Here is a 25,578-nt window from a genome sequence, read left to right as displayed (position 1 = left end):
CTAGCCGGGCTGATGAGAGGTGTTACCTCGAAACCGGTCCGGTCCTCGGATGCTTGATTCCGTTCTGGGAAGGACATGGCTTTTGTAGTTCGGACTGGACTGTTCCCATGGGGCACAGGGTCAGAGCTGATTTGCATATCGCCATTGTCTAACCCAGGGTGGTGTGGAGTGCAAAAAAACGATGGATTTGGGCCCAGATCTTTGGACTGGGATGAATGTCTGACATTGATCCACATTCGGTCCATCACCTGTTTTTTTTGCAATTGCCGCCATAAGTGCGCTGGGGATGCCCAGACGTGGGTCCCAGGCACTCAACACCACTGGAGTCAAGCTAGCCGGGCTGATGAGAGGTGTTACCTCGAAACCGGTCCGGTCCTCGGATGCTTGATTCCGTTCTGGGAAGGACATGGCTTTTGTAGTTCGGACTGGACTGTTCCCATGGGGCACAGGGTCAGAGCTGATTTGCATATCGCCATTGTCTAACCCAGGGTGGTGTGGAGTGCAAAAAAACGATGGATTGGGGCCCAGATCTTTGGACTGGGATGAATGTTTGACATTGATCCACATTCGGTCCATCACCTGTTTTTTTTGCAATTGCCGCCATAAGTGCGCTGGGGATGCCCAGACGTGGGTCCCAGGCACTCAACACCACTGGAGTCAAGCTAGCCGGGCTGATGAGAGGTGTTACCTCGAAACCGGTCCGGTCCTCGGATGCTTGATTCCGTTCTGGGAAGGACATGGCTTTTGTAGTTCGGACTGGACTGTTCCCATGGGGCACAGGGTCAGAGCTGATTTGCATATCGCCATTGTCTAACCCAGGGTGGTGTGGAGTGCAAAAAAACGATGGATTTGGGCCCAGATCTTTGGACTGGGATGAATGTGTGACATTGATCCACATTCGGTCCATCACCTGTTTTGTTTGCAATTGCCGCCATAAGTGCGCTGGGGATGCCCAGACGTGGGTCCCAGGCACTCCACACCACTGGAGTCAAGCTAGCCGGGCTGATGAGAGGTGTTGCCTCGAAACCGGTCCGGTCCTCGGATGCTTGATTCCGTTCTGGGAAGGACATGGCTTTTGTAGTTCGGACTGGACTGTTCCCATGGGGCACAGGGTCAGAGCTGATTTGCATATCGCCATTGTCTAACCCAGGGTGGTGTGGAGTGCAAAAAAACGATGGATTTGGGCCCAGATCTTTGGACTGGGATGAATGTGTGACATTGATCCACATTCGGTCCATCACCTGTTTTGTTTGCAATTGCCGCCATAAGTGCGCTGGGGATGCCCAGACGTGGGTCCCAGGCACTCCACACCACTGGAGTCAAGCTAGCCGGGCTGATGAGAGGTGTTACCTCGAAACCGGTCCGGTCCTCGGATGCTTGATTCCGTTCTGGGAAGGACATGGCTTTTGTAGTTCGGACTGGACTGTTCCCATGGGGCACAGGGTCAGAGCTGATTTGCATATCGCCATTGTCTAACCCAGGGTGGTGTGGAGTGCAAAAAAACGATGGATTTGGGCCCAGATCTTTGGACTGGGATGAATGTGTGACATTGATCCACATTCGGTCCATCACCTGTTTTTTTTGCAATTGCCGCCATAAGTGCGCTGGGGATGCCCAGACGTGGGTCCCAGGCACTCCACACCACTGGAGTCAAGCTAGCCGGGCTGATGAGAGGTGTTACCTCGAAACCGGTCCGGTCCTCGGATGCTTGATTCCGTTCTGGGAAGGACATGGCTTTTGTAGTTCGGACTGGACTGTTCCCATGGGGCACAGGGTCAGAGCTGATTTGCATATCGCCATTGTCTAACCCAGGGTGGTGTGGAGTGCAAAAAAACGATGGATTTGGGCCCAGATCTTTGGACTGGGATGAATGTGTGACATTGATCCACATTCGGTCCATCACCTGTTTTGTTTGCAATTGCCGCCATAAGTGCGCTGGGGATGCCCAGACGTGGGTCCCAGGCACTCCACACCACTGGAGTCAAGCTAGCCGGGCTGATGAGAGGTGTTACCTTGAAACCGGTCCGGTCCTCGGATGCTTGATTCCGTTCTGGGAAGGACATGGCTTTTGTAGTTTGGACTGGACTGTTCCCATGGGGCACAGGGTCAGAGCTGATATGCATATCGCCATTGTCTAACCCAGGGTGGTGTGGAGTGCAAAAAAACGATGGATTTGGGCCCAGATCTTTGGACTGGGATGAATGTGTGACATTGATCCACATTCGGTCCATCACCTGTTTTGTTTGCAATTGCCGCCATAAGTGCGCTGGGGATGCCCAGACGTGGGTCCCAGGCACTCCACACCACTGGAGTCAAGCTAGCCGGGCTGATGAGAGGTGTTACCTCGAAACCGGTCCGGTCCTCGGATGCTTGATTCCGTTCTGGGAAGGACATGGCTTTTGTAGTTCGGACTGGACTGTTCCCAATGGGGCACAGGGTCAGAGCTGATTTGCATATCGCCATTGTCTAACCCAGGGTGGTGTGGAGTGCAAAAAAACGATGGATTTGGGCCCAGATCTTTGGACTGGGATGAATGTGTGACATTGATCCACATTCGGTCCATCACCTGTTTTGTTTGCAATAAGAGGTTAAACAACTTTATTCCTAACGAAGCATACTGTGACATCCTAGGTTCCAAAAGATAATTGGTTGTCCCAAGAAAACCCCTAACTTTCTTGTGCATCTTACTGGTATTGGAGCATTCCCAAGCTGTTCTTGCTAACAGGCCGGGGACCATGCAGGTGTGTATTTGCCAAACATTAGTGCCAACGTTTTATCTTCATTAAGTTTCTGGAAATATCTCTGTATCCACTTTGCCAACTCACTCATACAATATTTTCTCAGGATGTCGCTGCACTTTGCCCTGTAGACACCACCCTATTTGGGTATTGTCCACGTATGAAATCAGACTTAGCCTAAATCCTTTAACAATGGTGGCTAAGGGAGTCATATATACATCAAAAATGATCGGGCTGAGCGAAGAGCCCTGCGAAAACCTTCATCCAATGGTGTATGAGGATGACTTAAAAGGAGAAAAAGACACATAATGGATTTTATTTTCCAAAAACAAGGAGACAAGTGGCCCTGGAGTGCCAAATGGAGTATAAGTACTCTTTTGAGTAACGTCAAAAAGATGAAAGGATCGGTTGGCCCATCAAGGATTCAAATCAGTGAACTCACATCCTCATACTATTTCACTACGGATGCCATTTCACTTGGATTTGTATAATTGGTAACAAGCAATTTCCAATCCAGTAGGTCTGACGGTGAGTTACCAAAATCTTGATGATAAAATTACATAATAAAAGAATATCCTATCAAAAATATTGTGAACTCAAAAATATCATTGGATGGGATGTAAGAATAATGTTTTTAAGTCATATAATATTGTTTTTATAAATATACTTGTTTTTAATATTGTTTACTTTAATATAGTTACATAAAATATTGTTTTAATCAATTTAATATATATTAGTCATTATAACAATTTTAGCTATCAGTATTATGATCATTGTTTTTTATTATAGTTTGTAATTTTAGTGTGCATTTAGGTATTTTTACATTTAATTAGTATTTTTTAATGTAGTAGAAGGATGTTGGGTTTGTACGGATTTTGTGGGGAACTTACTTAACCCCTCCCACGCTTATGACGGAACCGCTCCGTCATGGCCCTCGGGTGGGCTGTGCTGGTGACGGAGCGGTTCCGCCATGGCCCGCTCGCAGCGCCTGCGTGGCGCTGATTTCGCGCCTGCGCTGATGTTCTAAAGAACGGGCGGGGCCATGACAGAACCGCTCCGTCACAAGCACAGCCCACCCGAGGGCCATGACAGAGCGGTTCCGTCATAAGCGTCGGAGCGCCGCGCGGCCGCCCCACCCCCTTAGCGCTGCGGCGGAAAGGGTTGAAATATAAATTAGTATTATTTATTTTACATTTTTATCCTCATATGACCTCAATAGATACAACGACCTCTCAACCTATACGACCGGGTCGTTTTTTATCTAAGGGGTGTAGAGTCAGCTGATGGTGTTTATGTGGAACCCAGCCACACCACTCATCGGGAGCTGACCAAGAGGTCTAATCATAGGATAGCGCAGATAGATTAAACACCAACAGTGCCATCTAACAGATTCCAAAACAACTCCACATCTGTCCTACCCCTAATCTGGTTGACCTTTTGATCCAAGTCTCTAAAATATCGTACCATGTTCCACCAGGCTCTCCAAGTTGGAGGAAGGGCCTGACGGCAAAGCTTACAGATTTCCCTTCTTGCCAAAAGGATGAGGTAGAATACCAATTTACTCTCGAGCCCCGAAAACCCCAACAGACCATCAGGCTTCAACAAAGTACCAAAAACAATAAGAGAGAAGCTTACCTCAACCTCCATGCCCAACACATCAGACAAGGTCTTACCCACACTGCCCCAGAACTCTTGAATACGGGGGCATGCTACAAAGATGTGAACATCATCCGCGTTCGGGGCTCCACATCTCGTACAGTTAGCCTCTCCACCTCCCCTTATTTTAGCAAGCTTCAAGGGCGACCAGTATATTCTGTGCAATGTGAAGAAATGGTTTTTCCTGAGTGCAGCAGATTTAATTAATGGGTATAGAATTTCCAAAGATACTTGCCATAACTTTTCCAGGTCTTCACTCGGCAAGCACTTCTCCCAAACCAGATATGGGCACTCCATTTCCTTAACTGCTGCCGCAAGAAGATGTTGGTACCAACGGTCTACTTCCTTTTTTTTTAACCATTGGGTCTTGCAGCTCATCTTCCATGGAGGTATCCTCAGGAATTGACTTACTTAGGTTTTTACACGATGAAGAGATTTGATAAAATTTGAATCTAGAAAGGGCTCCGCTAGTAAGGTTCCACCATACTTCCCAAGGATAACAGATGTTCCCATCTATTATATCCTTCCAATGTAAGACTCCGGCCTCTATCAATGGCTGAGATAGTGTGTCTTTAAGGCATTCTGGAGTTCCTGGAGAGCCCCACACTGGAGCCCAGTCGCCATAATACGGCAATCCTAGACCAGCACGACACTCAATTCATAGCTTAGTCGCCATATATAAAGTCTTAAACCAGACCTTTTTAAAATATTTGGGGGCTCCAAATTTATACAGAAAACCCACCTAATCCATATCTGAAAGCATACTATTAAACATATTACCGATCAGGGAGTTTTCTGCTTTTAATAGAAGCATCCTGCAATTTCTTAATTGATATGCCCAACAATACAACTGAAGGTCCGGCAGACCCAAACCTCCCTTAACCAGCTTTCGCCTAAGCTTCTTACAGGATAGCCTGATCCTTTACTTGCCCATATAAACAAGGAGATCTTACCCTTGTATTTTCAAAAGAGCAGTTTTGTCAAATTCAGAGGAATATTATTAAAAAGGTAAGCAAATTTGGGAAGCACACACATTTTAATCAAATTAACTCTCCCATAATGGGATAATGGCAGAATCTGCCATCTCTTAAGTAGAAGCTCCACCTCCTTCAAAACTTTATCCAAGTTTATTTTGGGGATCTTTCCTATGTCCTGGGTTACTATCACTCCCAAGTACTTTAGTTCTTTAGAAAGCCTGACCCCCTGTGCTGAGGTATTCCAAGCCATGATCTCAGTTTTATCACTGTTAACTTGGTCCCAGTCCTGAGGCGGAAGCCGGGAACTGGTGGTACTCTGCTGAATTTTTAACTAAAATTGTATTTTCGTCTGATTGTCACTTTATGAATGCTTTTAACCTAAGCACAACGTAGCGCTCACTCGCGCTCAGCTGTTCACTTGGGCTGCATCGCGCCCTCCTTGCTAATCACCTGCAGCCGCCATAGCCTCGGGCGTGCGCGCAGACTCCGCCCCCTTCTCAGGCCACGCCCCCTTACCCCCGCCTACTTAAACCGCTGACAACAGCGGCAACGTGATAAACTGGTCCCAGTCCTGAGGCGGAAGCCGGGAACTGGTGGTACTCTGCTGAATTTTTAACTAAAATTGTATTTTCGTCTGATTGTCACTTTATGAATGCTTTTAACCTAAGCACAACGTAGCGCTCACTCGCGCTCAGCTGTTCACTTGGGCTGCATCGCGCCCTCCTTGCTAATCACCTGCAGCCGCCATAGCCTCCGGCGTGCGCGCAGACTCCGCCCCCTTCTCAGGCCACGCCCCCGCCTTCCAACATAAATGTGTATGCATAGGACGCGCAGCGGACGAGCGCAGCGGGAGCGCCGTTTGCGCGCCGAAGGCGCGCCTAAGGCAAGCCCGTCTGCGCCCGTCCGCGACAAGACCGCGACAGGCGCAGGACACTCTGCCCAACATACCTCTCGCATCTCCTATCATCCCAACGACCTCCGCCAGCTACAAGTCCCTAAGCACTGCCCAGCTACATTTGACCCAACGTCTATATCAGGCCCAGTCAGTTGCAAACTTTGCCACTGGTCCACTGAACTCCACTCTGCTGCCCCTGCGGCCAACACTCCACTGGCCCCTTTACCTCTCTTTAAAGGTGGTCTGATCAACGCACGCTCTATGTGCAAGCACAACCAAGATTTACACGATCTGATCTTGGAGTCCGACTTCGACTGCCTCATGATTACCGAGACATGGCTAACAACAGATAGTAACCCTGATATTGCTGTTGCTCCTTCCCCGGGCTACTCCCTTTTCAGGGCAGACAGAGCCAAGGGCCGAGGCGGAGGTGTGGCAATCATCATTAAAGACTCCTTCCCTTGTCACACTTTCAGCCTTGAGCCTCTAAAAAAGACCGAAGGACTAGGTTTCTCTATTAAACTGAGTGAGCACACCTCATTCTCAGGCGGACTTATTTACCGCCCACCTGGTAACGCATCTGAGTTCCTCGACTCACTGTACGATTCTTTAGGCCTACTCTCACTTAGATATCCTTTCTTCACCCTCCTTGGCGACTTTAACCTTCATTTAGAATCGAAAACAGACACTCATACCATTAACTTCACACAAACTCTCGAGATGTTCAACTTTAGGCAACTCGTTTCCTCACCCACCCACTCCCTTGGTCATACCCTCGATGGTGTCTGCACAAATTCCCCCCTTCTGATCACCCTACCCCCCTTACCTCAGATCTGGTCTGACCACTTCCTGATCCCATTTCACATTCCTAGCGAAAACCTATCCAGGCGTAATAAAGCTGTTTCAAACCTTGACAATTACATTAATTGGAAAAAGATCCAGGACAACATCACCCTCAATCCTACAATGCAAACTCAAGCCCCCATCCTTTCCGGCAACGTTGAGACCGACGTTGATCTTTTCCACAACTGGATCACTCAAGAAATCAAATCCAGAATTCCGCCCTCGCGTCCCCGCACTTCTCGAGGCAAAACCAAAATCAATGCCCCCTGGTTCACTCCAGATCTTACAAATGCGCATCTGCTATGCAAAAAGGCAGAAAGAAAATGGCGGACGACCTATGAAGTCACTAACCGCACCTCCTACATCGCGACTAGGAAAAACTACCTTTCAAAAATCAAACTTGCTAAAAAAAACTATTATGTCAATGCTATAAATAATGCAGGCCAAAAACAGAAGGCCCTGTTCACGATTGTCAAATCATTTACGCATCCAAAAGCACTTCAGCCTGAAATCCCCCCTTCCCAGAAGCTTTGTGATCAAATCTCTGATTACTTCGAGGAAAAAATTGCCTCTATCCAAAGCACTTTCCCTCCCCCCACCATCTCCACAGCGCCCCCCTCATTGGCTCCCCCAGACTGCACGCTCAGTTGCTTTCCCTCTGTCACTCTGGAGCAGTCGAAAAAAGCTATCCTGGCCTGCAGATCCGGCGCCCCTTCCGACCCCTGCCCCCCCAAGATCCTTCACCAATTAATTGATGAGGTTAACCCTACCATTAACCACTTGATCAATTCCTCGCTCAGGTCAGGTACAGTACCCAGCCACTGGAAAAAAGGTATTGTCAAGCCCCTTATGAAGAAGGCCAACAAACCCCCGACGGAACTTACCAATCTCCGCCCTATTTCGTTGCTCCCGGCTTTGGGAAAAATCACGGAACATCTGGTACACTGCGAGCTGAAACGTTATCTGGATGATCACAACCTTCTTCACCCTCAACAATCTGGTTTCCGCTCTAAACACTCGACAGAAACTGCCCTCATCGAACTCTCGGACACCATAAAAACTCTACAAGACCAGAGAAAAAACTCCATTCTAATCCTACTCGACCTAACTGCGGCGTTTGACACCGTCTCCCACACCATCCTCATCAGTAGACTCAGGGACATTGGCATCTCCGACTCCGCCCTTTCCTGGATTACGTCTTTCCTGTCCGACCGTTCCCAATCCATTACTTTGGGTCCATTCCACTCCAAAGACAAACTTGTCCTTTCAGGTGTCCCGCAGGGATCTATCCTAAGCCCTCTCCTCTTTAATATCTATCTCATTCCTCTCCTTAATCTGATAGAATCATTCGGCATACCTGTCACCTCGTATGCCGATGATACACAACTCATTGTACCCCTGGACAAACTGTCTACCAAAGCTGAACTCAACCTTAAACTCTGCTTGACCGAAGTATTCTCATGGATGAAAAATAACCACTTGAAATGTAATTCAAGTAAAACGGAGATCCTCCCGATTGGCACCAATAATTCCTTCTGTCCAGCACTTTGGTGGCCCGACGACTCTGCTGCTCCCCCCCAGACAGTGTCGTCAGCTAGGAATCTTGGTGTAATCTTTGACTCCGAACTCTCCTTCGATCAGCATGCCAGAACCGTCGCTGGCAAATGCTTTGGAACCATTAGATCCTTGAGAAAATTTTTCGACTTTCTCCCCATCGATGCCAGAAAGACGGTGACAGTCGCACTTATAATCTCGCGACTGGATTACTGCAACGGCTTGCTCGCAGGAGTTAAGAAGAGCACCATCCTTAAACTGCAGAGCGTACTTCACACAGCCGCCCGTCTAGTCCTAGGTCTCCCCCGCAGGTCCTCTATTTCTGCAGCGCTCCGTTCGCTTCATTGGCTCCCCCTCCACAAAAGGATCCTTTTCAAAATCCTGATCATGGCTTTTCGTGCCTACAATAAGACAGGCCCCAAATACCTCACAAGACGTTTTCCCCATTACTTGCCCAGCCGTCACCTTCGTTCAAGCGATGATAATCTTATCATTCTTCCGAAATACAACCTGAAAACGAAAGGCGCGAAAACCCTCAGCTTCCTTGCGACCAAAGCTTGGAACAAACTACCCAAAACCCTCAGACAACAAACCCAGGAAAAACCCTTCAGAAAGCTCCTGAAAACATGGATTTTCAAACTCCCGGATGACCACTCTAAGGCTTCCATCTAATTCCTTCCATCTAAATTCCTCCTGGACCGGCTTTCCTTCATTCACCAGCGCCAAGATGCTCCCTTCGGAGCGAACGTCGCGCTCTACAAATACCCCACAAAATATCAAAAATATCAAAAATAACCTGACACTTCCCCGAAAGACTGTACTTCAGCCATTAGCTCAGATACAGTAGGATTAACATTGGAGGAAAATAAAATAAGATCATCTGCATACAATACGACCTTCCTGGTAAACTCATTGATTTTAAAAGGAGAGATATTGGTATTCTGTCTTAAACTCTGGGCCAGGGGCTCGATATAGAGATCCAAGAGAATCGGAGATAATGGGCACCCTTGTCTTGTACCACGCTGTATCGAGACAGCGGCAGAAAGATTACCATTAACCAAGATCTGTGCCCGGGGAGATTTATATATTTTTTTAAGAACTTCCCTAAATTTGACTCCAAACCAAAAAGCCTTTAAAGTGTTGTTAAGATAATGCCAATTAACTTGGTCAAAGGCTTTTGCAGCATCAACGTTATAATAGAAAGGGGGGCCCCTAAAGTTGTTGTCATGTCAACTGAGCCTATTAAGGAGTACACCAGATCCAACATCTGCCTGCCCAGTAAAAACCCCTTTTGACCTTGGTGAATTATTGACCCCACTATCTTACTAAGCCCAGCATTTAACACACCCGCGTATTATTTATTTTCGATGAATTTTATGTTACATAAATATTTTATTGGTAATTTAGTGTGTATGTTTCAAATTGTTATTTTAATTTTTTTAGTAAAGTTTGTAATTTTTTAAGTGTATTTAGTTTTTTATTTTTATTTAATGGGTCATTTTTAATTTAGTGGAGGTTTCCTGTTTGTGGGGGAGTAGGGTGGGGAGGTATTGAAAATATAAATAACTTTCTTTTTTCTAATAAATTGTTATGTTAATTAATATGATCATTGGTAAATAATTATGCACCTTATTTAGTTGATTAATTATTATGTTCATTTTTTAAAATTCATTAATTGATTAGTGCACTTAACAATGATATTTTGAAAAATTGTTTCTATATTTTGTTTTACTTTATTGAAAAAAAATTGCATATACATAAAGCAACATCAAGACAATTGTCAGCATTATTTTCTTGAAGCAATTAACATCTGTAGTGTGTTAGTATCCAAAATACTAAACATTCCAGCAAAGGATAAACAAGGGAGGGGGAACTGGGGAGGAGGTGGGGGGATTCCACACATATGCTCTGTATGTTCCGATATGATGGTTACGCTGGAGGGTACATCAGATTCTTTCTGTGTCAACTTCCGAAGGAGTTGTCAATATGTAAGCAGTTAATACCTCATCTGATGGGACGGTAAATATGTACAGGTCTAGTGCATTGATTCAGATGATGGTTGTAGAGGTGCTGTGGGTGTGGGTCCCTCTGGTGCTAGTCAGTGTGTAGGAGAAAGAGTTGGAGAGGTCTGTTGTGTCTGTTGTAGGTAACTGTGATAAATATGCCAAATGTCATTGGGTATTGAGGTTGGAGGTTGGAGAGCAGCGTATATTTTGGTTTGCATATCACAATACAACATGCTTCTGAGCCATGCTTCCTTCATGGAATGTTGTTTGGTGCCACAATTAAATGCGATTTCTCTTTTCTGTAGCAGCAGCGCTATGGCGATGAACCTACAGTAGCAGAGTTTTATATCGCTAACTATTCCCAGCAAGGCGAGATTTGGAGAGGGGAGAGCGGCATGGAGATCACGTCAGAAAGTGTCTGGAAGGCATCCGTCCAGTAGGCAGCTACAGGGGGACACTTCCAGGTCATGTGTGAAAAGTTCACGTCAGAAACTTGGTGCTTTGGACAGCTGGATGACTTGCTGGGATCATACTTAGTCAGTTGTCGTGGGGTGATGTAAACCCGGTGTATACATTTGAAATGGAGCAATTTATGTCTATGGTTGGGGGATACCCTCTTTATTTGTTCATGACAACAAGCCCATTCCTTGACAGTCAGTGGCTGACCCAAGTCGTCCTCCCATCGGTGCCACACCCCCATGTCCTGCACTTGTTTGAGCATCATACACACCCGATACAACTTTGTGACCAAAAGGGCCCGTTTTTTGTTGGTTATAAACAGCGTAAGTGATGTGAACTCAACTGGAAGAGAAGGGAATGAAGGGGTGGTTGAGCGGAGTGCACCGAGCAGTCTGGTCGCTACAAATTTGTCCATGTAAGGCATCTCAGTTCATGTGGACAGGTCTGCCATGGTTATTGCCTGTCCGTCAGGGAACCGGAAACCGACGGTGCATATCTTCAGTTTATTGAGGGTGTGTGTGCTGTACCACCGTCTCAGAGGTGAGTGGCAGAAATTGGCTTTGTTGCAGTGGGATATCTGGTGAATATAGGGAGCCAGCACCTAGTAGCCGATTCAATCTACGCCACGCCCAGCAGGTGGTGGATAGGGGCTGTATGTCATTTGGGTTGAGCGGTATACCCAGGGAACAGTGTCCCCAATGGAGATGGGGCAGCCAAGTCTCGTTCAGGCTTGGTGTACGGAATAGGAGCATTTATTTATTTTTATTTATTTAACGACTTGTAGAGCGCCTGGTGACCCGAGGGCATCCCCGCGCTATAATGATTTGTTATCCAGATGAGAGGGAGGAAAAAGGGGGGGAGGGCATTATTTAGGGAATAGAAGTGTTTTCAGTTTTTTTCTGAAAATCAAATAACTGGGTTCCAGTCTGAGGGTGCGTGGGAGGGAGTTCCATCCGGTGGAAGCTTTCACGGAGAAGCGTCGGCCTCCAGTGCGTGTCTTTTTGAATTTGGGGATGTTGGCTAAGTGATCATTCTCGGACCGCAGGGATCTGGGTGCTTTATATGGAGTAACCAGGCCGCTGAGAATCGAAGGGCCAGCTCCATTGATCAGTTTGTATGCCGTGCACATGGCTTTGAATTCCACCCTTTGGCACACAGGGAGCCAGTGCAGGGCCTTGATGGCAGGTTTAGCTGACACTCTGGAGGGAAGGTTCATGAGTAGACGGGCTGCTGCATTCTGTGTTCGTTGCAGTTTCGTCAGGGTGGCCTCAGGGGCTCCCAGGTAGACCATGTTGCTGTAGTCCAGCCGTGACAGTATGAGCCCTAGGACTAGTAGTTTCCTGGATGCGGGAGGGAGTAAGGGAAGAATCCTGCGGGTGGTACGCATGAGCCCAAAACAAGTTCCTGCAGTTTTGGCCTCTTGCGTTTTCATTGAGAGCTGAGGTTCTAGCCAGACTCCTAGGGTCTTAATTTCATGTTTCGGGGTGGGAATTTCCCCGAACACGTCTGGCCAGCCATTGCTTTCCCATGAGCATCACTTCGGTCTTCGACCCGTTTAATTTTAGTGATGATTCACACATCCAACCGTGGATTTCCGTAAGGCAGTTTGTCAGGTTGTCTGGGTGGTCGTCTAGTTGGGATAGGGAGACGACCAGCTGTGTGTCATCGGCGTAGCTCACTATTTTTATACCGAATGGTGTCACCACGTCTTCAAGGGGGGCCATATAGGCATTAAAAAGCGTAGGGCTCAGGGACGATCCCTGAGGGACCCCGCTCGTGAGGGGGAGGGTGGACGAGTGGTGATTGCCGTCCCATACCTGGAACGTGCGCCCAGCAAGGAAGGACTCTATCCACCTGAGTGCCGTCCCGGTGATCCCTGCTGCCGCCAGCCGATGGAGGAGGACACGATGGTTGACTGTGTCGAAGGCTGCACTAAGATCCAGGAGGATCACTGCCACTGACCCTCCTGAATCCAAAATGCGCCTTGCCTCCTCGATGACGGCAAGAAGGGCGGTATCTGTGCCATGGCCCGGGGGAAACCCAGTTTGGGATTGCCGTAAGATGTTATTTGCCTCGAGAAACTGAGACAATTGTCCGTTGACCAATTTCTCGGCTACCTTGCTAATGCCAGGGAGGAGTGAGATTGGCCGGTAGTTTGCCATATCTGCTGGGTCCAGCTGGGGTTTTTTAAGGAGTGCTTTCACCACTGCGCTCTTCCAGCTAGTGGGAACAGATCCCTGGGCAAGTGAGCTGTTAATAAGCTCCGTGATTGTGGGAACGATGACGGGGGCTACGGTTTTGAGGAATCTAATGGGCGCCGGGTCCAGAGGTGATCCGCTTTTCATTTTGGACATGGTTATTTCTACCTCGTTGCAGTTTACTGGCCTAAATGTCGTAAGTTGGGGGCGTATGCTGCTACCAGTCTGGCTGGGGGGTACATCATTGTCCATGTGGCTAGAGGGACAGGGAAGGGGAAGGGATGCTAAGATGCGGGCAATTTTGTCATTGAAATAGGTGGCTAATTCGTTGCTTCGGTCCACAGGGGGGGTGTTGGAGGAAGGAGTGGTAGGTACTTTCAGTAGCTCTTTTACGATTAGGAAAGATTCCCTGGTTGAGTTAGTGGATTCTTTTATCCGAGTATCGTAATGGGAGGCTTTGGAGCGCCTAATGGCAGTTTTGTATAATCTAACTGAGTTTTGGTAGGCTTCCTTGCTGGCGTGCTGCCAGTCTTTCCTCCATAGCCGTTCGGCTCTCTTGCAATTTTTGCGTAGTAGTCGAAGTTCCGGGGTGAACCAAGGGGCGGAGCCAGGTTTCCCATTTTTGTCCTCCCGAGTTCTAAATGGGAGTACGGAGTCCAGGGAGGTAGTAATCCACTCTCTAAATTTACTATCGGCGATTGCCGGGTCTTCTGCGTAGGCAGGGGTAGTTGACTTTAGGGTCCTGGCCCAATCTTCGGTGGGGAGTCTGGACCAGGCCCTGTCCCTGGTGTAGGTGGGAGGTTTTTGAGGTTTCCTAAAAGGTCCTGGTAGTTGGAAGGAGACTAAAAAGTGGTCCGTCCAGGGAAGGGGAAGGGACTCACTAGCTTGCATAGTGGGGGTGCTCGTGAACACAGGGTCCAGCAGGTGCCCTTTGTTGTGAGTGGCTCCAGAGTTTAGGAGGCGGATGTCGAGAGCCGCCAGATCGGTGATCAGGTCGGCTGCCCCAGAATCTAAAGGGTCATTGAAATGAATATTCAGATCTCCTAATATCATGAAATTGGTGATGGAGTGGGCCTGTGTAGCTACTGTGTCCAGGAGAGCACTAGCAAAAGGCCCTGGATGACCGGGGGGGCGGTACACTAGGATCCCTGTGAGTGAGTTAGTTGGGTCTAACTTAATTGTGAACTGTAGGCTTTCAGAGTTGGGAATCTGCGCATCATTGGTTATGCAGGGGAGATAATTCCGATGGATAATGGCGATACCACCACCCCTACCTGAGGGACGAGGTAGGGACTGAATGAGGAAGCCCGGTGGGGTAGCTAGCACCATATCTGACTCTGAGTGTGGAGAGAGCCACGTTTCCGTCAGGAAGAGGACGTCTATCTCGTGGTCTTCTATGAGATGGTTAATCAGCGTCGCGTGTTTAGGGAGAGAGCGACAATTCAGCGAAGCGAGTTTAAGGGCTGAGGGCTTGTAGGGTCGAGTAGGGATTTTAAGCTGGACTGGATGGCAATAGGTACAGCTGATGAATGGTCCATTCAGATCGTGAACATACTCACAGGAGGGGGCGGTGGAGGGTCTGAGACTTAGGAGGTCCCGACGTGAGTAGCTTACCTTAGGGGCAGCTTTGTCCAACAGGGGTTCTGGCCCTAGGCCCGGCCGTGCGCGGACGGGCGCAGACGGCCTTGCCTTAGGCGCGCAAACGGTGCTCCCGCTGCGCTCGTCCACTGCGCTGGTATGGCCGGCACATTTGTAGTGGGTGTTATGGGCGTGGCCTCGCAGTGGGTGTGGCTTCCGCCTTGTGACCGCGCTGGCGGTGTGGGCGTTTCCCCTGTGTCAGCGCTGGAAGTCGCTGTGTCAGGGGTGGTCTGGGAGGGCTGCTTTAGCGCGTGAGAGCCGGCGCTTCAGTACAGGTATGCTCGGTGCTTTTTTAAAATCAAAGACAGAGAAAGTGACAAATTTTAAAATCAATTTGTAAGGAGCAGTCCTCCGGCTTCCGCCTCAGAGGATAAACAAAACAATAATGCGACGCGCTTTCTGACAGCGTTTTGTAGTAGTCTTGGAGGGCGTGGCCTCGCAGTGGGCGTGGCTTCCGCCTTGTGACCGCGCTGGCGGTGTGGGCGTTTCCCCTGTGTCAGCGCTGGAAGTCGCTGTGTCAGGGGTGGTCTGGGAGGGCTGCTTTAGCGCGTGAGAGCCGGCGCTGGATCTGGATGAAACCAATGCCGGACGAATTGAGCCTGTACAACCAGGTAGTAGAGATGCAAATCCGGGACTGCAAATCCACCTCGCAATTAAGGAAGTGTTAAGGTGTGCCATGCTACCTGCGGTCTACATCCCGCCCAGACCAAGCGGATAAGCAGGCCCTGTAGCTGTGTGAAAAAGGCTTTTGTAAGTATGATTGGTATATTAACAAATAAATATATAAACCAGGAAAGGATCTTCATTTTAATGAGGTCAATGCGTCCGGCCATAGATATCGGTAGTTGAATCCACCCCTTGATCTGTGTGGTAAGCTGATCTATGGCTCGCCCGTAGTTAAGGCGGATAACTTGTTCCTTATTTCTATGTAAAATAATGCCTAGATACTTGTAGCATCCATTGCCCATCGGAGAGGCATCTCAACACCCTCTGGGTTGGCCTAGTCGGTAAGTGGAAACAATTCTGACTTGTCCCACTTAACTCGCAGCCCGGACACATTATCAAAATGGCAGATTTAATTGATTACAGGTTGCAAATTGATGTCAGGTTGTCCAATAAAGAGCATGATATCGTCTGCATACATAGACATCAGCAGGGTTCTTGATTGGAATTGGAGGTCACGTAACATGTGTTTTTCTTCTAAATGCCTGACTAGGGGATCCCTGGCTATTATGAAAAGTAGAGGAGATAAACAACATCCCTGGCGAACGCCACATAAGATCAGGGGTCAGTGAACCATTCACCCAGAGCCTGGCCATGGGGGATTTTTATTTTTATTTATTTATTTTGAAGGTTTTATATAGTGCTAGCGCCACCCGAGGGTATCAGAGCGCTTTACATCAGCAATGGAAGTGTACAATAAAACAATATGGTATTTGGTCGAAACGGGTTATACAGGTGTTCAAACAAATAAAAATATGGGGAATAATTTAGGGAAAACAATAGTGATAAAAGGTACATATAGGAAGAGATAGGGAAACAAGTTGCAGGAACCAGAATGTTATTATGAATAGTAAATGCAATAGTATGTCAAGGAGGATTCAAAGGACATAGTAGGTAGTGAGTGGTAAAGAAAAGGGGGGAGAGGGAGGCGACAAGAGAAAAATGGGGGGTGAATGGGGGAACGGGTAGTAGTCTAAGGAAGGAGGAGGAGAGGTAGTCAGAAAGTTGATCCGGGATTTAGTTTCCCCAAAATGTAGTTGGCAAATGAGTTTTAAGGTATTTTTTGAATCCGGAGTAAGAGGGGTTGCATCGAAGGTCTTTGGGTAGGGCATTCCAAATGGTAGGGGCCTTACCAGAGAAGGAGTGGGATTTCGAAGCAGCTTTTTTGAGTAGAGGGGTATGAGAAGAAGAGTGTTGGTGCTTCTCAGTGTTCGGGCACAGCCAGTTTTTAAAGTTTAGTTGAGAGGTAGGATGGGGTCTTCTGGTAAAGGGCTTTGTGAGTAATACAGGCAATTTTATATGAGGATCTGCCTCCAATGGGGAACCACTTGAGGGACTTGAGGGCAGGGGAGATGTGGTCCAAGCGTTTACAGTTTGTTATTAGCCTGGCGGCGAGGTTGAGAATGGATTTGATGGGGGCCAGGTGAATTTTGGGGGTGCCAGAGAGAAGAGTATTACCATAGTCTATTTTGGATAAAACAAGAGACTGGATAATTAATTTGAAGTCTACAGCTGGGATAAAAGGTTTGATTTTTTTTTAGATACCGGAGAGTAAGGAGTGCACTTTTTGCTGAGTTATTGACATGGGAATTTAGTGTTAGTTTATTGTTGATGGTGATGCCGAGTGATTTAACCGAATCGGCGAGGGAGAGAGAGCAGTTTAGCGCATTAAGGTCGGCGATCCAAGTTTGGATGGGGAGAGGGTTGTTTTTGGGAGAGAAGAGGATGATCTCAGTTTTGCTAGGGTTGAGTTTCAGATGATTGTTGTGGAACCAGGTTTGGAACTTGGTTAAGGCTGTGTTAAGGTGCAGGATATCAGCATGGGATTTTATTTTATAGCACAATTGGGTGTCATCAGCATATAGGTGGTAGTTGAGTTTTTTCTTGTTTGAGTATCCGGGTAAGGGGTTCCATAAAGAGGTTAAAGAGAGAGGGAGAGAGGATGGATCCTTGAGGGACACCAAGGGAGACAGGGGTTGGGCTAGAGAGGCAGTTTTGAATTTTAATTTGTTGGGTTCTATGTTGAAAGTAGGAGGTGTACCACTTAAGGACAGTGCCACTGAGGCCGAAGCGAGTTTTGAGTGTGTTGAGTAGGGTTGGGTGGTAAACAGTATCAAATGCCGCAGAAAGGTCAAGAAGGATAAGTAGGTAGGTCTCGCCCTTGTCCAGGACTAGGTGAATATCATCAACAATATTGAGAAGTGCGGTTTCTGTGCTACACCCTTTGCGGAAGTCAGATTGAAGGGCGTCAAGTAGGTTGAATGTGTCAATGTGTTTGTCCAGTTGGAGGAGGGCACATTTTTCCAGGACTTTGGAGAGGAGGGGGAGATTGGAGATGGGGCGGAGATTATTAGGGTCGTTGGGGTCAGCTTTGGGGTTTTTGAGGATGGGAGTGATTTGTCCGAGTTGAAGGGAGATGGGCACACTCCCTGTTGAGAGAGAGGCGTTGATGATGTTGGTCCAGTAGGGGATGATGACATGTTTTAGATCTTGGATGAGTGTGGAAGGGAGAGGATCTTTGGTGTGGGAGAAAGGTTTGATTTTGGCTAAAATGTTGAAGACCTCCTGTTCATATACAGGATGGAAATTATGCCATGAAGCGTTATTTTTAAGCGGAAGGGAAATGGGTTCCGGAGGAGTAAGAGAAGGGAGGGGGGAGGGGGTCAGGGAAGTGTTCAAGGGGAGAGGTGGAAGAGATGCGGTAATCAGGGGTCTTTGAGGGGTGAGCGAGGGTAGAGAATCGATGAAAAAGCAGTCTATTTTTGCGATTTTTTTCACAGAAAAAGTTGGCAATTTCCTCGCATTTGTTAGTGGAGGCTACCAGGTTAAGGGGTGCCGGGGCGGTTTGGTTTCTAATAATGTTGAACAGTTCTCTAGGTTTGTTTTTGGCACAAGAGAGTTGAAGACGGAAGAATGACGCTTTCTCTGAAAAGATGTGTTTTTTGTAAGAGGATATAGCAGTTCTAAGGAGGGCAAGATGGTATGGGAAGGGGTGTTGTCTCCATGTTCTTTCCACCAGTCTCAGCGAGCGACTTTCTTTATTAAGGTCTAGTGTGAACCATGATTTAGAGGAGGCATTTTTTTATGTTTTAGTTTTCAGAGGGGCAAGTTGGTCTAGCACCTCTGTTACAGTTTTGTTGAAATGCTCGGTGAGATCATTAACATTTGAAGAGGGGGGGGGGTGAGACTAAGTTGGGAATGGAGTTTATGTTCCAGTGCACCAGGAGGGATTTGTTTAAAATTTCTAGCTACAATTGTAACTTTATTTATTTTTGTTGGGGCAGGAGGGGCTGGGGGAGATATTGTGAACAGAATGAGACTCCCTGGGATATTCAATGATAACATGACGAATATCTGGCGTACACATGGTATTAAAACACTTGGGGACCTATTTTGCACTCATGGTTTTTTGAGTTTTGAGACACTTCAATTTTTATATAAAATTACAGAAACAATGAGATTCAAATATGTGCAAATTTATGTTTTTTTTCTTCGTTAGATGAGAATGCGTGAAATATTCGACAATGGTATTTGGGACTGTTTTTATTCAGTAACGAACAAGTCTTCAATTAGCAAAACTTACAAATGTCTCATCACTTATAAAATCAATGATTGCTCAAAACTGGCAGAAAAATGGAGTGCTAAGTTAGGGTTTATTATCACCTCCACCATGATATCCTCTTCGTTCCATAATATTAGCCATTTAGTTCAGTCCTCTAGCTAAAATTTACAACAATTTAAAACTACTTGTATGCTTTATCATACACCTGAGAGGGTATCTAAATGGGCTAATAATATATTATTTAGCGACAGAACTAAATGCCCAAAGTGTGGCCTTGTAGCCGCTGATTTGGAGCAGATGCTGTTTTCTTGTCCTGTTTTATCTGAGTTCTGGTCTGCGCTGAATAAAATTCTGAAAGTGAAACTCAGCTCCCCTCCCTCTCTTATAGCCCATTCTATATTACTTGATATCCATGCAACACCTATATCGCAGCAGTCAATAGTTACCATTGAATTATCATGTGTCAAGCTAGTAATTGCACGCGCTTGGATCTCTCCTAAACCTCCACATATTATGGAATGGTGGACACTGATTAATGATACATACTCTATGGAAATGGCCCTGGCTAAAATCAGAGGTACTTGCTCCTTAATGAAATGTGAAAAAATGTGGTGTTCATTTATTATGTGAAAAACAAATGGTATTTATTTTGATGAACTTACTTTCCTGCAATGTTATTTGGTTTCTTCTCTTTTTAAATTTTGTTGGATTTGTAAAATGGTTTTACTGTTTCAGTCTGCCATGTTGTTATTTTTCTTCCCTGTTTCCCCTGTATTGTACTATCAAATATGTATTTTTTTCTCTTTCTTCTTATTTATCTTTTATGTACTGAGTTGCGAATTAAATAATAAAATAAAAAAAGAGATGGTGGTCAGACCAGTTGATGGGGATGATGATGGATAGGGATGTAAGATCTGGGTTGGAGATGATTGCATCTAGAATAGCTCCTTTGGCGTGGGTAGGGGAGAGGCAAAGTTGCTTGAGGTCGCTAATCTCAAGGAGATTATTGATGAGATTGATTGCCGGGTCATTAGGTTCGTTCCAGTGGAGGTTGTGATCTCCTAGGAAAAGGCTTTTGGAGCTGGAAAGTAATGATTTAGTTAGAAGGTCAGAGAATTCTTCTGCAAAGGGAAGGGGATGATAGATGTTATGCATTCGTATAGGGGGGTATTTCATTTTGCGTTTGACGCTTAAGTATTCAAAGGTTGTGTAGTCAGTGTTATTAATAGGGGAGAGTTGAAGTTTTTTTCAGGTCTATCTCTTCTGAGGATAGAGTAGCCAGGAGGGGTCAGAAGGTCGATGATGGGTGTTGAATGGTCTTTGAGCCTGGTTTCAGTGAGGAAGGCGATATCAGTGTCTTCGTTAAGAATGGTTTCTGAGATTTCAGTCGCATGTCGGACAGCTGAACGGCAGTTGACGAGGGGAGTAATTGAATACTAGTGAGTTGGGAGGCAGGTGTCGGGGGGGTCGGAGGCTCAGGAATTTTGCTGGTCCCCAGAATAACAGGGATTCTCGAGTGAACGGGGGGAGATTCTTTAGGTTCGGGGTTGTTAAGGTAGGTGAGGCAGAGGGCAGAGAGGTCAGGGGCGGAGTAGGTGTTAGTGGTTCGAAGGGGTCTGTGAGTGCGGGAGGGGATTGGCATTGTTAACCCATGTTTGGGGTCTAAGAGCTTTTGAGGGTTTAGCATAAAGGGGGGAGGCCAGGAGGGGCGGGCAGTGGGTTTGTTGGATTTGAATCGATTGAAATCTTTTCTGAGTAGGGTAAGTTCGGTAGCTAGGGTAAAGAGATTATCGTCCAAGTTGCGAAGTGTCTGGCTGAGTTTATGAGGGAGGGAGGTGGAGGTGGTTAGAGTGGAGGGGGTATTAGGGGCAGAGTGATTAGAGAGATGAGATTGACCTCTTGGTATGAGCAGTTCATCCGGGGAGAGTAGTGTGGGTAGGTCTGTGTTTAAATGAGGAGTGTGGGAGGCCAGGGGAGGGGAGGTTAGTATGGCCCGGTGTTGGGAGGGAGGGATGGGAATGACGTGCGATGGCTTGGAGGGGGGAGATGGGGAAGGGGGGAGGTGAGGGGAGCATGTGAGGTGTGAAAGAGAATGTGGTATCGACGTAGTGGGTGGGAGAGAGGTTAGAGGAGGGGGTCATGACCTTGGGGGAAACGGTCATAATGGGATGGTTTAAAAGGGGTGGGGTGGTGTTAGGGAGGGGATAGGGTGTTGGAGGTGGATGGTCATTAGTGGATATGGGAAATTGAAGGAGTGGGTTAGCTGGGAAGGGGGGATGTTTCCAGAGAAATGGGTATAACCAGCTCTGCGGAGGGGGATGTGTCATTACGGGTCATTACGGGCGGGAGTGTCATGGGGGTGGTGTTAGTCTCTGGGAGGTGGAGGAGAGTTGGGAATGGGTGTGAAAGGGAGCTAGAGTGGGGAGAGGGGACAGGAGTGCATCAGGGGAGGGTTCAGGTGAGGGTAACATAGAAGTGTCATTTGTTGAGGAAGGGGCCAGGGCATGGATGTGGGGGGGTTTAGTCGTTATGGGCCGGTTTAGAAGGAGAGGAAGGGTACTGGGGAGGTGGTTGGTTGTTGGAGGTGGACGGTCGTTGTGGGGTATGGAAATATAGAGGAGTGTATTAGGGGAGTGGCGGGGGGATGATGTCAGAGTGGAGGGTGGGCTAGGAGTTAATGGGAGGGGTGAGTCAAAGCGGGAAAAAGTGTCATGGGGTAGTAGAGTGATTCTCTAGGAGGTGGGGGGTATTTGGGCGTGGATGGGGCAGGAAGCTGGTCTCGGTGAGGGGATAGTATCACGGTAGGGGAGAGTTCAAATGAGGATGCCAGAGAAGTAGTTGTTGTGGGGGGACTGTCGTTAGGGAGAGGGTTAGGAGGTGTGGCGGTTGAGGGGTGTACTGAGGGGTTGATGGATTGAGAGGGTGTTGAAGGGGGAGAGGGTAGTATCAGCTGGTTAGAAAAAGTGCTGAAGAGGAGTTCAAAAATTGTGAGGTGTTGTTCAGAGGCTTGGATTAAGACATTTCCAGCTTTGTATATGGAGATGGTTATATCACCAGGGAAGAACGAGAAGTGGCAAGTTTAAAACCGTAGGGGATTCTGATTGCTCTAGATATTGGGAGGTTGCTGGAATGCCAAGCTTGCGAAGTGTGGCAGTGAGGAATGGCCACTCCAGAGAGTCAAAAGCCTTTTCTGCATTGAGAAGAGCTACAGCCGCAAGGGCACGTGGCTCTATCCTATTTATTACTAATAAAATGGTCCGGAGGTTTAGGGCGGTAGATCTATGTGGGATAAAGCCGGACTGCACCAGTGAGAGAATTTGGCTAGCAGCACTGACAATCTGGTGGATAGCATTTTGGCCAATATTTTGTTGTCAACGTTTATTTTGGAAATGGGGCAATAGGAGGCGCAGTTGGTGGAATTCCTTACCCGGTTCAACAGGAGGGATATAGCTGCCTCACTCATGGACGTGGGGAGTACACCCTCCTCAAGTGCCTCAGCATAAACCTTGAGTAACTGTGGCGCTTAAATTTTCTTAAATGTCTTGGAGAATACGTCTGATAGGCCGTCAAGGCCTGGGGCCTTTGCTCCATCTAAAGCATCTATTGCTTGTCTTACCTCCTCTACGGTGAAGGGTTCACAGAGGAACTGCACCTGCCCAGTGGTCAGCCATATCATTGCAATATCCTTAAGCAGACCCTCCAGGATTTCGCGATTTCGCAATTTGCCGCAAAATCAGCACTTTTGTAAAAATGCCGTGGTTTTTACAAAAGTGCCAGCGCAATCGGCACTTGGGGGTCTAATGGATGTAATCCTGTTCATGGGAATAACTCCGAGGTTCCAGTAGGGGGAGCTGCAGTCTCGCTGCATTTCTGGAGTCTAGCTGCCTTACTCTGCACCTTGCATGGAGCTGAAATGCAAAGCGCCAACCGGTTTCAAAAATAGTGCCTGGAGAACAACTCTTATGTCGGCCCACGAAGCTTCAAACATGCAGCAAAATGCCCCGAGCCCTGTCTTTGATAACAAGCCCCTCTTTGCTATAGCGACACCCTCTGTGCCTCTGTGTCTTCTCTTTGGCACTCTAGAGGTGTTCTATTTAATCATGGGCGGATTTCGCGGATCCACGATCCACGAATTTGCGGATTTGCGGCTCCACAAAATCCGCAAATTTGCAGATTCGCAGATTTTTTTAATGGGGGCGGGTCTTCTGTGCGGCCTCAACGACGCTCATGATTGTTTTTGGGCTGAAGAATGAGTCACTGAATTTGAGCTTCAACTAGTTCCAGCGACCATGTGTGTGTTACTATGCAATCGCCCCGAAGGGTGCACGGGTCCCTTGAGTGAGCTGTCCATCAAAGTGGGTAAATGGCGGGAAGAAGGTGCACACCGCAAGTGTGTGAGCGGGGCCAAACGGGCAGGGCTTCCATGCGAGTTCACTTGCCTCTTGTGTGTATAAAAGGTCAGAGACCGATCAGAACAGCAGATCAAGAGAAAGAAGCTCCTGGTCACAGGAACAGCACGAGGATTGCGCTCGTGAAAGTCAAGGATGCAAAGGCCTCTATCCAGCATCACAGCTGATTTTAGACGGTAGATTTGGGAAGAAGGCACACCTGCCCAGCCTCGACGACGCTCCCTTGAGTGAGCTGTCCATCCATCATCTTCCTGTAACTATTTTAGGATGGCGCCGGCAAGCTGCCAGCGCCATCCTAAAATAGTTACTAAATTAGCTTCACTAATAGATAAAATAAAGCAGGTGCTCGAGCACCTGCTTTATTTTATCTATTAGTGCTTCCTGTGCTTCCTGTTGAAGCTAACTTAGTAACTATTTTAGGATGGCGCTGGCAGCTTGCCGGCGCCATCCTAAAATAGTTACAACAACAACTTCAAGCTTGAAGGCTTGAACTTTTGTCCCCCAAATCCTCCGCTCGCGGATTTGCGGATTTTCGGTAAATTCGCGGGAGTTCGCGGATTGTGGATTTACCGAAAATCCGCGAAATCCACGAGCGGAACGGATTTTGCGCTCACGCTTAAGTCTACTCACATTACTGCCATAAACCTCCTTTCTGCTTACACCCTTAGCTCCAGGGCACAACCTATAATCAGAGTTGGCTGCGATTGAAACAAAGAATGTGGGCATTTATTTCTGTGATCAGAGGGGAAAGGGTGTATCATATGAAAAAATAGCATTCCTAGTCACTGAAAAAAACACATTGATTTTGGATTTTTAAGGTATAAGCAATCTGGCAACGTAAATATGCTAAAACTGTGTTGACACGACGCAGTGTCTTCACCACAAATCCTGAGAAACACTCGAATGGCACTTAAACCTGTTCCCTGTGCTTGCTTGGGAAAATACGGGGGCTAGTATGAAACTGTATTCCCCTTCTGCCTTTGGTTCCTAATCAACCTTGTCTCAGATTTTTTTTTTAACTTGATGATTCCATCTTCAGATGACTTACAAGAGCCACCAGTAAATATAAAGAGGAACATCTTGAGAAAAGACGGTAGAACAGAAAATGCACATTTATTTGAAGCAATTGCATCACATAAGGGCGATAGTATTCTTGTAAGCTAAGTCTTGTTTATTACGAGGATGCTTTTTTACCAAACATTCACAGTGGCTGTGTTACTTCATAAAACTGTCTTTCACTTTCAGAGTTTAAAGCCTCGGTAATGTTTTGGTGAAATTAATGATATTTGTCCTATTCAGGCATTACGCATCTGTTATGTGACGAGGGAAGGGGTTTATCATCGTTCTTCGTTATAGAAGGTGAGGCCGTATGTCAACCTACAGTAAATCACATTAAGCATGGAGTAAGGAATACGATGCAAGCCTGTACATCAACCTGCACACTTGTCTGCAATATCTATTACTGCAATAAATAACACTTTTGCATATATGAGTTGGGAAGTAGAGTCCAGTGATAGCAGATGCTACCACAGGTGCTAAAGGTGTGCTACCCTCAACCACCCTCAATTGACATTCACAAAGTTACCTTACGCACCCAAAGCTACCTCTGTGAGTGTAGGTATCACCACCTCTCCAAGCAGGGCAGACATGCATCCTGAAGATGCAATGATGAAACGCTCTAATCAGCACACCCATGTACTGGATCCAGTGTTATGATCTCTGTCTTGTTACAGTGGTGCTGGAAGCTGGAGTTCCTTGAGCGCACTTTGCAAGTAAAAGCTTGCAAAATGTGATCTCATAAAATGTGGGAAAAACTGCCAAGAGTTGAAGAAGAAACACCAATTTCTGCATTAAACACCCCTTTCAAAGGTAAAAGGTATTCATATGGTAACTTTGCATAGCGGATATATGAAACCAAAC

The sequence above is a fragment of the Lissotriton vulgaris genome, chromosome 3_1 (genome assembly GCF_964263255.1).
Source record: "Lissotriton vulgaris chromosome 3_1, aLisVul1.2, whole genome shotgun sequence".
In the NCBI taxonomy this organism is placed as follows: Eukaryota; Metazoa; Chordata; class Amphibia; order Caudata; family Salamandridae; genus Lissotriton; species Lissotriton vulgaris.
This window is presented reverse-complemented; position numbering follows the sequence as displayed.